A 12,355-nucleotide genomic window follows, 5' to 3' on the forward strand; every position below is an offset into this window, starting at 1 on the left:
CTGACCTGCCCGATAGAGCTCCAGACAGGAGCAGGGGGATACCTGAAATGACATCCTGACCTGCCCGATAGAGCTCCAGACAGGAGCAGGGGGATGCCTGGAATGACATCTGGACCTGCCTGATAGAGCTCCAGACAGGAGCAGGGGGAGGATTTATTTTTTTTACCTTGCAAACAACTCCATGGTGTCCAGGAATCAGCAGCACTAGCACACGGTCGCCATCTGCTGAGCGTGAAGGGGAAGTTCAGTGAGACGACATGCTACTGACAGGGCTAACCAGGGGAGCCCAACTGCCACTCTGCCTGTTTCTATGGGCCTTCTGTTCCCATGGTGTCTACCTGTTTGCAGACAGATGGCCACTAGCTTGGAAAAGCAGGGGAGAAACTTCTGGGTGATAGCAAAAGGACTTCTGAACAGGCCAAGCCTAACCTTGATGGTGGAAGGATTTTTGTTGTTGTTGTTGTTGTTGTTGTTGTTGTTGTTGTTGTTGTTGTTGTTGTTGAAAACTTAGATCGTCAGCCAGGCCTGTAATCCCAGCTCCTAGGGAGACTGAATCAGGAAGATTACTAGTTCAAGACTGACTTGGGAGACTTAGTAAAAGACTCTGTCTAAAAAATAAAAATGAATAAAAATGGAAAGAGCTAAGACACAGCTCTGTGGCAGAGGCCGTGTGCCGTGCCCTAGGTTATTCAGTTCCCAACCATGAAAAAGGCTAATAAAAGTAAAGAGGAAAGTAAGGAAGAGAAAAGCAAAGGGGCTTCTTGGTTGCCATGCACAGGGTGGAGGCTGAGACCTGAGTTGGATCTGCTCCCCCGGGAGCTGTTTTTCTCACACTGGGGCCCTGCCCAGGTCCCATGACCCACACTCATTTTCCATCCAGTGGCTTATCGGGCCTCAGATTGAACTTTGCAACCCTCAGCTTCCACTTGAAATAGAAGCACAAGCAATAATGATGTGATTTAGTAAGTGGGTATTGTAGCTCTCCATTTATACATACAAACTGCACCCCCACTCCGCTCTCAGGAATGTTCCACATCAAGGAACCGGCAGAGCTGACATCCAAAATGGTAAAGTCCAGGGGAGCCTTTCACGGCCCCCAGTTCAGAAGGCTCCGGGGACCCCAGCTCACGCCCGGCCGCTCACAGTGGTTCTTCAGGCACGTGTTTTTCTCTGTTACTTCCAGCCATGTGCTCAGTCCCAGCCTCAGCCCCAGCCCCCTGTCGTTAAGAGGCAAGCAGAAGGAACTGTGGTCAGCCAGGAGCCAGGCAGTCATGAACCTGAAGGAGGGGGCAAAGTTGAGAATCACGTCACAAAGTTTGATCAGGACACTGACACTCATGGCTGGGAAGACTGATACTGAGTGACACTGTGAGAACACTCCACTGTGTCCAAGATCACGTGTGTGTGTGCGAGTGCAAGTGTGTGTGTGTGTGTGTGTGTGTAACTGGAGACCACATCTATGAACCCCTCGGGATATCCACAATGTATGATGTCCTGCTGGGTATCAAGGGATCAAGGGGCTGGGCTGAACTTAAGTTTTCACCTCCGTCCTTCCTATACACAAGGAGCTCAAAGTCTGGCTGAGGACAGAAGATGCACTCCAACCTCCAAGGTTGGTGCCTAGAGAACAGGAGTTGTTCTATAGGTCAGAGGCAGACTGAAGATGGACAAACGCCAACAAAACGGAGGAGATACTGCTTCAAGAACACAGCACCCAAATGCTCTGAGCTCCAGGGGAGCTTTAGGTGGATGGAGATCCCTGACCGGGGACGCAGGCCCTCACCAGAATCAAAGGAAAAGAGGTGGTTCAGGAAGGGGCTGGAGGCTGGTTAAGGATCATGGCTTCTGCCATTGATTGATTTACTATTTATTTATGATAAATGGCAATATTGTGTTGGTTCGCTCAACGGTTGTCCATATGAGCACCGTTTTGAGCACCAAGTCACACTGGCAGAACACCTGCCTTCCAGGGTCATGGAAGCCAAGGGAGCATTCTGTGCAAGAAGCTGGCATGGGTGAGAGGGGGAGTGGCCAAGGTTTAGAGTGGCAGCAGACAGAGTGGCTGGCTCTCCCAATAAAATGACAAGTTCTCTAGGGCATACTTCGTGTCCTGTGAGATATCTGTGTGCCCCACCCAGTACCAGCCACTCTACAGGGCCTACCTTTATTTAAAGAGATTTGCTAAGTCATGGGCCCTGCCTTTAAACTTGGCCTTTTGGGAGGGAGACATAAATAAGTCACAGATCAGGAGAAAAACCAGAGCCCAGGGGTGGTTCCTCCACAGGTTCTGGAAGTGGCAGAAGGAGAGACAACTATGGCCCTTCAACCTCAGCCAAGTTGCCAGCCACCCACGAAGGTAGTGTAAGATCTTTTGGTGTTTGGAGTGGGTCACTCTGCCATTTTGGCAGACAGTAAACAAATAAGAAAGGAGCAGGCGGGCCTGGCACCAACTGGACGATTCACTGGTTCCTCTAGAGGCTATGGATAAGTAGTCAGAACACCTGGCTCTGGATGGGGTAGGGGTACAGGCTCTACAGTCACAGCACCTCGCTTTGCATCCTGCCCCTGCTTCCTGACATCTGTAATGTGCTTGACCCCTCTGCAGCTTCAGTGCCTCCACCAGCAGGGTGACAAGAACCTCTGAGCCCAGCGCAGTTTATTTCTTGTGACTAGCACAAACTGTTACCACCTTTCATGAAAAGCTTTATCTGACACCCCAGGCCCTTGCCCAGGGGCAGGTGTTGCCCCTCCTATGTGCCCCCAACTTGTGCCTTTAACTGTTTCCCCTGACTCATAATTACCTAATTCAACTGACACCCCTGCCTTAGTCCCCACTGGGAGCCTCCTGGGGTAGGTACTGTGACTGTCACAGCAAAAGCTCCTTGCGAACCTGTGGAATAGTGGTTCCCAAAGATCTGAGGAAAGGCCCATTTGTGGGCTTAGAGAGCTGGACAGAGGTTCCCAGCAGCAGGCAGAAATGGTAGTGGCTTGTAGTGGGGAGCTGCGGGCAGCATTCCCGCCTGGCTAGCTTACACCCCAAAATAACAACACACAAACTGTATTCATATAAACACTGCTTGGCCCATTATATCTAGCCTCTTCTTGGCTAACTCTCACACCTCGACTAACCCATTTCTAATAATCTGTGTAGCGCCACGAGGCAGTAGCTCACCAGGAAGATTCTAGCCTATGTCCATCTTGGGTCAGAGCTTCATCGTGTCTGCCTTAGATAGGAGAGGCATGGCATCTGCCTCACTTCCTTTCTTCCCAGCATTCTGTTCTGTCTACTCTACCCACCTAAGGGCTGGTCCATCAAATGGGCCAAGGCAGTTTGTTTATTAACCAATGAAAGTAGAAGGCCCATCTGCATCAGTGGCTGTGTGGTCTGGAGCCATGGTGAATTCACATGTCTGTCTAGCCACCAGATCTTAAGCCTACTTCCGGTTAAGATGACTCACCAAGGTTGGTCACAGGGGTAGAACGGTCACAGATGAAAAGGACGGTGACTTCTCCAGGGCCTTCTGACTTATCCTTTAAGTGCCCCCGAAAAGACCTACATCTATCAGAATATATGACCTGGAAAGAACAGCGGGCCCAAGTTGTAGACAAGGGATCCTGCCAGTTCTAAGGGTCCCCCTGGGACTAAAACCACAGGGCTTACTGCTGCCTGGAGAAGCTGAGAGCTAGGAAGGTTCTTTAATTCTCTGGTAGTGACATAGGGACCAGAAGCCAGGAGTGTCCCTGAACCCAGAGAAGCAGAGAGGGACAATGGCTGTCTGGATGGCGGTTCCACCACCCCCAGCCCTCCCTTAGCTGGCTCCAAAGCAAGCTCAGCCCCACCTCTTAACCTCAGAATGTCAGGTAGGCCAAGTGAACAAATGAACATTCTCATTGCCCAGCACTATCTCCTACCTCTGTTGTCTGAGGCCTGGATTTGTGTATTCCACAGCTTTCCAGGGTATGCCAAGGCAGCACCTGTAAGTAGAAGCAGGGTTTGCATCTTGTCTAAACCCTTGCTGCCTGCACTTCTGCCTCCTTCCGTGAGTCTATGACTCTCCTCCCCACCTCCTTGACATGGCCACTGGTTTCCGGACTTGCTTTGGGATATTGGACATGCACCGTCCATACTCTGCAAAGCATGTTATTGGCCACATTGGTCCTTGTGTTCACCCTTGGTTGCTCTATTTGAAATTTGCAGTCTATGGTAGTGGCTTCGAGATGACAGGATTCAAGGGACAGGGTTAGAGATAAGTGCGTCAAGTTAGGGGTGGAGGTCAGGGCCACGCAGGCAGAGAGGAGCCCCCTCTTCCGTTTTTCTCTCTTCTCATACTCTAAGGCTGGCTCTGATGGAGCATCCCTGACTCCTTCCTCCTCCCACAGAACCCTCTGGTCCTTCACTGTTTACTTACTCCTCCAGGGGCTGCTCTTGGCTCCTCGGTGAGCACCACCAGGATTGTTGCTCGAGCTGTGAAGGCTGACAGGAGTCCTGCTGAAGCATCCTCTGGCCCCACCTCACCTGGAAGCTCTCTGACCTTGTGTTCTGGTCTGCTGGTGAGTCCTATCCCCTCACACACTCTCAGGCCTGCACACATACACATACATTCACACGCCCACACGCATTCACACACTCACATGCAGGCCCACAGATGTGAGCCTGTTCCATCTTGACTGGAGGTCAGAGAGTTTGAGCTTATGTTTGCTCTTTCAAAGCTGTTGACGTCAGGTGTGGTTGCTTGGTGTTTTGGACATCAAGATGGCCCATAGAGGTGGATCTGCTCCACCCTGACCAAAGGCCAGAGAATTCAAGCTTATTCCTGTGCTCCTTCTTTTAAAATAGGAGGATTTGACATTGGGAGTGGCTGCCTACAGGATACTTGGACTAAGGTGTGTTCACTGCATATTCCTGCCCCAAAATGCTTTACTCAGGAAATAATGGCTTGACGTCTCAAGTACTGAAGCAAGTAACTGTTCTGGTTGTCCTTTGTGTCACGGTAAAGCTGTCTTTTGCCTTCTTCCCCCACTTCTGTATAGGGGTATAAAAGTATATGAAAATTAAACACAGGCGAATTCAATATTCAATATTCACTATTCACCGAGTTGCCCTCCCGGTACTATCCTATGACTCTGTATTTATTTCACATCTCTGTTCCTCCTACCTAACATTCCTAATCAACACACCCTACCCTGGAATATACAAACCTGTCATGGCTGAACGGCTGCAAAAGTCACCCCAAAGCCATCTGCGTCCATTCTGACCATTCACCCTGCTTTTCATACAGTCAAGGAGAGTAAGAGGCACCAGAGGAATAGGGGACAGGGGGCAGGAGGATCTCAGGGTAGACAGCACCACAGGAGGCGGACAGTCTTCTACCATCCCGGTGTGGACTGTCTCAGACCATCGTTTCTTGCAAAGATGCTCTTACCATGTAGGCATGAACTCAAGACTGACCTGGGCTACATGACAAGATCTTGTCTCAAAATATAATAAAATATAAATAAATAAACCATCAAAGTAAAATCAGTGGCACTACCTAGAAGCTGTGTGCATGGGCCTCTCCGGCGCCCTGTGGCCTGTCTGACCCAGCGTAAATCCTGGCTTCCTGTCCCAGTGTTGAGTCTGTTTCTTCCCTGCCCCTTTCTGACAGAGATGAAGGATCAGGCCTCTGTCTGTCTCAGCCTGCGGAGTCCTTATCTCTCCTCCAGGTCCCTGTGTAGCAATGACCTGCAGGACAGTTGTAGTCACTGCAAACTCCGGATCTCCTCTTCCTCCCACGACTTCCCCTAACCTGAACCTACAGAGCCGAGACTTAAACGGCTGTCCATAGACCTCTCCTACACACATTCACCCTCCTCATTTCAAAGACAAAGGACAGCACCCCAGTTTAGGAGCCAATGCAGTCTGTGAACACTTGCATCTGGCGTTACAGTGACCCCGGGGAATCTCCTACCAGGCTCTTTACAAAATAGTGCCTCAGTTTCCTCTTCTGACAGACTGTGCACTGTAGCCCTGTAAAGACACCAAGGACCAAGGCTAGGAACTCTCCAGTTTCTACACCTGGGGCCAGGACAATGGCACGATCTCAAGACGGGGGGGGGGGGGACAGTGACTGCCTGGAACCATGCCGGGCTGCACCTGCTGGGCTGCACACTCCTGTGGGTACACACTGCGTTTGCAGTCACCCCTCTGTGTCCTTGACACTGTCTGCACAGATTCTCAGCTGGTCTCCAATCAGAACACAAGTCCTTGCACCCGTCACCATCCTATCATGTGCCACTGTCTACCCCGAAGAATCCCATTTGAAGGCTCCAAAAGTGTCTGCAGGTGGCCCTTGCTCCAGAGCCTCCCCCGCCTGAGACCTGTGTACTGCTCTGCGCATGGGCTCATCCTCTCGTGCCCTGACACTCACTACCTGCTTCTCCGTGTCTGACAACTCACATCCTGCTTCGTGTTAACCCAAGTCCCTTGTCCATCTGCAACAAAACCTCCCACTGCTTCTGCTCTTGTTCACACCCATGACAAGCATTGTCAGTACAGCGCAAAGTCTAATCCTAGACACAGGCTGCGAATTCCCTGTGGGGACTGGATCACTGGCTACCCTGAATAGCCTGATGCAAGCGTTTTCGGACCAAATCCTGGAGAAGATGCTCTTGGAAGGTAAAACTCTGCCATCTGAAGGCTGGGTGCCATCCGCTGCCAGCCCTGGGTCTTCACACTACCAATTCTTACAATTGCCATGGGAGTCTTGGGAGACCACCATGCAGGACCTGAAATCCTGAGAAGTCACATTACTCTAGGGATAGCAGGTCAGTACAAGAGAATTGGGCTAGATGTCTACCAGGAAGTCCAGTGCTCACTGAGCCCCCCCCATTAAGTGCTCCCATCGGCTTATGGGCCATCCACACTAGGGAGAGGTGTGTCTACTGGCATTCCATGCTGAGGAGAAAGCGTGACTAAATGCTGCCCAAGATCTCTGTCCACCCCAAACCAAACAGTAGAAAGACCCTCATGCTTTGCCCCCAGCCCTGCTTAGCCCACCTGCTCTCAGAACAACTACTGCAGCCCGTGGGGAGATCCTTGGTCATCTGTCTTACTGCTGAGTGGGTTAAGTCATCCCTGGGGTCCCCAGGTAAGACATGGTTCTTTCCTGAGGCAGAGAATGAGAAACTGTACCTACAATAGCTTTCACTAATGAGGGAAGCGAAGCACAGAAAGGTTAGGGAACTTGCCCAACATCACACAGTTTGTGAGGCTGAGATTTAGGTCCAGACAGTCTGGAGGTCAGAGATACACACTTGGTAAGTGGGATGCACTGTGAGAACTGGGTCAGGGATTGTCCTTTAGGGTTGAGCGTAATCAACCTTGATGCACATTCAAAATAGTCCTTTTCCTTTTGGATGTGACAATCATCCAGTGCAAGCATCCATAAAGCCCTTCCTTTTCCCCCTTCCTCTCCCTCCTCCCGTTCCTCCTCCCCTACTCCTCCTGCTCCTCCTCCCCCTACTCCTCCCACTTCTCTCCCTCCTCCCCTTCCTCCTCCATCCTCCTCCCTCTTCTTCTCCCCTCCTCCATCCTCCTCCATCCTCCTCCCTCCTCCTTTTTTTCCTCTTTCCTTCCTCCTTTTCTCCTTACCTCCCTTCACCCCCCACTACTTTGCCTCCCTCTCTCCTGCATTCACACCCTCCTTCCCTCCGCTATTCCCTCCTTTCTCCCCCCTTCTCTCTCTCTGCCCCTTTCTCCATCCCAGTTCTCTCCTTCCTCCCTCCCTCCTCCCCTCTCTGATAAGGCCTCTTCCATTGAGATCAAAGAAAGAGTTTTCTAACTTTTGGGATATAAAATAAACAAACCTTCGCAGTCTTTTGGGGAACAAGGCACCCTAGGGATATGGTCCTCAATCCCATGCAAATAGGAGGATGTTTCTGTTCCCACCACCACCAACAAATCCCTCATTGTGATAGAAGAGCACCCTTGGTGATGTTCATTAGATCTTAGAAATGACTGTGGTAGCAGCGAAGACAGAGTCAATGTCATGTCCCCAGCTCTTATTGGCCGCCGTGCTGGTGTTGCCTGGGAAGACTCATGACAGACCTTTCTTAGTAACACCACTATACACACACACTCAGCTCCTACTGATTTGGTGTCTCCTTCAGTCTCAAAATTAGTCAAGGCTGTACCTCTTACATTCTGTAGGCTGCCTCTCTGGTCACAGCAGAGTTTCTCAGGGGCAGACCCTGTCTTGGCAACCGCAGGGGAATCTGCACGTTCTATCCCTCTTACAGAATCTCGTTGATCCAGTTGTTTCATCATCTTCTTTGTAAGCTGTCTCAACATTTTTATAGAATGACTTTCTGGAGGCTGTAGAACTAAGCACAGGTGTGTATGAACATGACTTTTTTAGACTGAAACCATGAAATGAGGGAGTGAGCCGTTCATTGGTTTTGAGCTGCTCAGCCCCAAAATAATTACACAGAAACTGTATTATTTAAATGCTTGGCCCATTAGCTCTAGCTTCTTATAAGCTAACTCTTACATATTAATTTAACCCATGTCTATTAATCTGTGTATCACCACATGGCAGTGGCTTACCAGTGAAGTTTTAGCATGTCTGACTCTGGCGGCTCCATGGCTTCTCCCTGACTCCGACCTTCTTTCTCCCAGCACTCAGCCTAGCTTTCCCTGCCTACCTAAGTTCTGCCTTGCTATAGGTCCAAAGCAGTTTCTTTATTCATTAATCAATAAAAGCAACACATTGACAGAAGGACTTCCCACATCAGAGCCAGGTTAGGTTCAGGAATCTTCCCTGCTCTGCAGGCCTCTGAGGTATGCTGCCTTGGGAGTGGTCAATGAGCAATGGTTCTGTTACAAAGCCAAACTGACACTGTATGTGTGTTGGGAGGGGGGGGTCTCTGCTCTAGGCAGCTCTTTCCCATACCAAAGAAGTTACTTTTGAATAGAATCTTCCAGAAGACAAGAGAGCACATGGGCATGTGGCACAGCTTTCCTCAAACTCCATGCAACTCTGTCTGCATCCCTGGCTTCAACTTTCCCCACACCCATGCCCATGCACACACCCATCTCTGTTTTCCTTTGTTCTTCTTACCCTTGAAACTCAACAGCTATAGTCAGTAGAGAAAGACTGCGGCAGGAGCCAAGGCTGAAGCATCTCTATGAAAAGATGGACAAGGAAAGCCTCCAGAGAGGCAGTGGGGGATGGGAAGGTGGCATAGGATGTGCCCACTTGAGCCCTGCCTTTAGTTGGCTAAGCAAGCTTCCTCCGGAACCCTGGTGGCCTCTACATTGCACTTATCTCCACAGAGCTTTGGGTAAACCTTCCCATGCAGTGTGAGAAAGAGGTTTCATGTTGTGTGAGTGGAAGCTGGCAGAGAGGGAGTCCTGCTCAGCCTCGTATTTCTTGCGGTGATGGACATCAAACCCAAGGCCCTGCGTTTGTCCAGCAAGCTCTGCAGCTGAACCTTAGCCCAAAGCTTGTTTATTGGTTTTCCTCTAGAAAGCTTCCTGCACTTGGCTCCTGGTGGGGGCAGGGTGGGATTGTGGTATCTGGCAGAGAAGAGAGAGCTAATTGTAAAAGCCACTCACTCGCAGGTGCCTCCGAGGGCATTCCTGCCAGCCTCGTGGCTGCCATAATGAGTTTCTGAGCATTGTGGGCTATTCCTAACAAGGATAACTAAATCATTCATTTCATTACCGACAGGGCTTGGCAGATAATTGTGCAAGAGGCAATTATCATCATGCACATTCCAGGAAGGCGTGTGACCAGCTGATCCTCGACAGCCATGCAGAAGGAAAGAGGAGACAGGACTGAAAGCACCCTGGCCTTATGCCTGGGATGACCGAGGCTTCCAGGCTGGTGGCTCTAGGCAAGGGAGGGAGAGAGAGAGAGGGAGAGAAAGAGGGAGGAGCGCGGGAGGGAGGGAAAAGGAACTAGGCAGGGAGGGGGAGGAAAAGAGAATCAGAGAGGAAGTGGTAGAGAGAAAGAAAGGAAGGAAAAACAGAATGAGGGGAAGTCAGGAGACTAAGAACGGAGGGAGGGAAGAAGAAACAAAACCGGGAGGAGAAAGGGGGAAGAGAGTGAAAGAGAGAGACAGGGAGAAAGAAGAGAGAAGGCACTGAGAAAGAAAAGAACTGAAAGAGGGACGAGAGAGGGAGCTGGCTAGAGGGAAGGGGAGGAGAAAAAGCGAGTGAGTGGAACTGGGGGGAGCCAGAGAGAGATGGGGTTTGCACCCGACACAGGGGTCTTCCTGACGCTTCTTTCCTGATTGGTGTAGTCTGCTTAGCTTCACTCCTATCTCCGCCTCCCTGCAGACCTGAGTGCCACAGGCCTGCCATAGTAACTTCCTAAAGCATTAATTTTGTCTCCTTAGCCTCCTGACTGAGAAGAAATCCTCCTGACTTGGTTGTATCCTTGATTTCCAGCTTTCAAATGCAACTCTCGCCAGTGCCCAGTTCCCCCCCAGTGAGGCAACAAATGGCAGGACAAACAAAATGCGTGTGTGCCACGGAATACTACTCAGCCATGCAAAGGAATAAAGTACTGATACATGCCACAGCATGGATGATCCTTGAATATTACTGTAAATAAAATAAGCCTGCCATAGGAGGCCACACATTATAGGATTCCCTGCTAGATAAATTGTCTAGAAGAAGAAGGTCTGTTTTTATCTCTCACCAGAGAGACATAAAGTTGGCCAGTGGTCACGCCAAGAAAGGGAAGAGAAGCAGGGAGAAGATGGGCAAGGCTATAAATAGGGATGAGGTTTCTTTGGGGAATGATGTGGACATTCCAGAAGGAGGGTGATGGCCACATTACTCTGTGGCTCCACTAACAGCCACTGGGTTATACTCTCATGGGATGGCAATATAAATAAAAATCCTCCCATGATTTATGGTGTAGTGTAAGGTGGGAGTCCCCAAAGGCTGGACCTACAGAGTCAGACACTGTCCATCCAGTGCCTGGCTTATCAGTGTTGCCATAGGAATGAAACAAAACAGATGCCATTGAGATTTAATACCACGCCCCCTCCAGGGTCCTTCTGCATCTCTAACTCTGAGCGGGCCTAAAATCCATACAAAACTGTCCACTTTTACCTTTTCTGCAAATTCAGCATGTTACATATAAGATCACAATCCATGCTTTGGAGGCATGTGTATACATAACAAGCCTGTGAGCTTGTGGGCCTATGAGGGGCATGAAGCACAAAGGATAAACATATGCATAAGTAAAATAATACATGGACAATTTAACAGTCTGGGGAGTCTGATTAACCCAGAATTCTACCCAATAAATAAAAGCAAAATCAGTAAAACTGATGCCTTGGAATAATACATTATTATTATTCCTATACATCATTACGTTGTGGGATATTAGTAAACTGTGTGAGGATACATTGCTGTGATTGGTTTAATAAAGAAATGAAAGGCCAATAGCCCATTTATACCTTCTACCTTCTTCAGACCTCTAAAGGTACCAGGCACACATGTGGCGCATAGACTTTCAGCCAAAACCCCCATACATATAGAATAATAAAATAATTAAAAACAAAATAAATAATGATAATACTTAACTAACACTGGACATTAAATTTGTTTTGTTGCTATTATCATTGTTATTACCATCAATTTTCAGCTTGTGTTTAGAGACAAGCAACCTGACAACCATCCCCAGCACTCACCATTACGGACCCCACTGCCAGTGTTCCTGCTGTGGCCTTTCCGCCACTGCTAACTTGGAGGACAAGAGAGGAGAAAGGTGGACGGTATGTGCGGGGTGCAGACAGCCGTCCCGGCAGGGATGAAGTGATGGATTATTGCGAGGGGATATCAGCTTGTAAGCTGGAGCAGGGACAGCCAGTTCCTAAAGCCTGCATCCCAGGACAAAAAGACTCTGCTCATGCCTTGCTTTGTTATTCTCTGGAACATCAGGTTATGGGAGCTGGGATGGTCAGCTTTGTCAACTTGACATAGCTTGGAGTCACCTGGGAAGACAGTCTCAGGGAGGGGTTGTCTACATTAGGCAGACCTGTGGACTGGTCTGTGGGGAGTTGTCTCACTCGTTCAGAGATGTGAGAAGATGGAGTGCAGCACCATTCCCTGGGCGAGGAAGACGGGCCTAAACTGTGTAAGAGTATGTGAAGAAATCATGCTAAACCAGGCGAACAAACAAGTGAGTGCATTCGTTCATTTCTCTCTGCTCTTGTCTGCAGATATGGTGTGACTCTGCTCTCATCTGTGGATATGGTGTGACTCTGCTCTCGTCTGTGGATATGGCATGACTCTGCTCTCGTCTGTTGATATGGTGTGACTCTGCTCTCGTCTGTGGATATGGTGTGACTCTGCTCT

The sequence above is a fragment of the Microtus ochrogaster genome, unplaced genomic scaffold (assembly GCF_000317375.1).
Source record: "Microtus ochrogaster isolate Prairie Vole_2 unplaced genomic scaffold, MicOch1.0 UNK1, whole genome shotgun sequence".
Classification (NCBI taxonomy): Eukaryota; Metazoa; Chordata; class Mammalia; order Rodentia; family Cricetidae; genus Microtus; species Microtus ochrogaster.